Genomic DNA, 2,331 nt, shown 5'->3' with positions numbered 1-2,331 from the left:
GATTTTTTTCTTTTTTATGGCTGCATAGTATTCCATCGTGTATACGTATCACATTTTTTAATCCAGTCTCTTTTGATGGACAGCATGGTTGGTTGCAGGTTCTTGCTATTGTGAACAATGCTGCAATAAACATATGTGTGCAGGTATCTTTTTGATAGAGTGATTTGAGTTCTTCAGGGTATATTCCCAGTATGGGGATTGCACGGTCATATGGGAGGTCAATATTTAGAGCCTTTAGAAATTGCCACCCTGTTTTCCACAGAGATTGCAATAGTTTGCACTCCCCACCCATCAATGTAGAAATATTCCCTTTTCACCACACCCTCTTGAGCAACTGTTATTTTTTGAGTCATTGATAATTTCCATTCTGACTAGAGTTAGGTGGTATCTCAGTGTGGTTTTGATTTGCATCTCCTTGATGATTAGTGAGGTTGAACATTTCTTCATGTGTCTGTTGGCTGCTCGAATGTATTCCTTTGAGAAGTGTCTGTTCATATCTTTTGCCCACTTTATAATGGGGTTGTTTGTTTTTTTCTTTTCAGCACGTTTGAGTTCCTTGTAGATCCAAGATGTTAAGCCTTTGTCAGACCTGGAGTTGGCCAATACTTTTTCCCAGTCTGTGGGCTGTCTCCCTGCTCTCTTGATGGTTTCTTTGGCTTTGCAGAAGCTTGTCAGTTTAATGAGGTCCCACTTGTCTATCTTATCTCTTATGGCCTGTGGGTTTCAGATTTTGTTCAGTAATTGGATGCCAGATCCAATTTCCATAAGGGTGTGTCCTGCATTTTCTAAGGTTCTTATGGTTTGAGGTTTTACATTTAGGTCTCTGATCCATTTAGAGTTAATTTTTGTTATAGGGATAGATAGGGGTCTTATTTGAATCTTCTGCATGTGGTCAACCAGTTTCCCAAGCACCATTTACTGAATAGGTTCTCCTCTCCCCAGTGGTAGGTGGTGGAGGTTTTGTCAAAGATACATTGGTTGAGAAATTGAGGATTTGCTTCTGGAATCTCAATTCTATTCCATTGGTCTTTATGCCTGTTTTTGTACCAATACCAAGCTGTTTTGATTATTGTAGCTCTATAGTAAAGTTTGAATTCTGGTAATGTGATACCTTCTGCTGTTTTTTTTTTGCTGAGGTTTGTTCTGGCTATTCTTGGTTGTTTGTGCTTCCATATGAATTCCTGTATTGTTTTTCTAGCTCTGAGAAGAATGTTTCTGGTAATTTGTTGGGTATTGCATTAAATCTGTAGATTGCCTTAGGGAAGATGGACATCTTCACAATGTTGATTCTTCCAATTCATGAGCATGGGATATTTTTCCACTTGTTTGTGTCATCTTTGATTTCTTTGAGCAATGTTTTGTAGTTTTCATTGCAAAGGTCTTTCACGTCTCTGGTTAGGAAGATGCCAAGTTATTTTCTTTTTTTGTGGCTATTGTGAATGGAATTGTGCTTTTTATTTGCGTTTCTGTTAGTTTATTATTGGTGTAAAGAAATGCAATTATCTTTTGCACATTTATTTTATACCCTGAGACTTTGCCAAAGTCCTTTATCAGTGCAAGGAGGTTTTTGACAGATTCTCTTGGGTTTTCAAGGTATACAAACATGTCGTCTGAAAAGAGAGATAACTTGACTTCCTCTTTTCTTATTCATATAACCCTGATCTCCTTCTCTTCTCTGATTGCTCTAGCCAGGACTTCCAATATTATATTGAACAGGAGCGGTGAGAGTGGGCAGCCTTGTCTTGTTCCAGTTTCCAGGGGAAATGGTTCCAATTTTTGTCCATTTAGGAGTATGCTGGTTGTGGTTTTCTTATAGATAGCTTTTACTATTTTGAGGTATGTTGCACGTGTGCCTAGATGTTTGAGGGTTTTTATCAAGAAACGGTACTGGATTTTATCATAAGCTTTTTCTGCATCTAATGATATAATCAAATGGTTTTTGTTCTGACATCTGTTATGTATTTAATTACATCATGGTCTTATGAATGTTGAACGAGCTTTGCGTCCCAGGAATGAAGCCTACTTGGTCATGATGGATGATTTTTGAGATGTGTTTGTTGAATCCGGTTTGCTAGAATCTTGTTGATAATTTTAGCATCTATGTTCATCAAAGATATTGGCCTGTGGTTCTCTTTCTTCTTTGTGTCTTTACCTGGCTTGGGTATCAATGTGATGTTAGCTTCATACAATGCTTTGGAGGGAGTTCCATCTTTCTCAATCGCCTGGAATACTTTCAGTAGGGTTGGTATCAGTTCCTCCCTAAATGTCTTTTAGAATTCTGCTGGAAAGCCATCTGGTCCAGGGCTTTTTTTTGTAGATAGTTTTCTTATT

The sequence above is a fragment of the Carlito syrichta genome, unplaced genomic scaffold, assembly GCF_000164805.1.
Source record: "Carlito syrichta isolate Samal-C Ts95f unplaced genomic scaffold, Tarsius_syrichta-2.0.1 Scaffold308964, whole genome shotgun sequence".
In the NCBI taxonomy this organism is placed as follows: Eukaryota; Metazoa; Chordata; class Mammalia; order Primates; family Tarsiidae; genus Carlito; species Carlito syrichta.
This window is presented reverse-complemented; position numbering follows the sequence as displayed.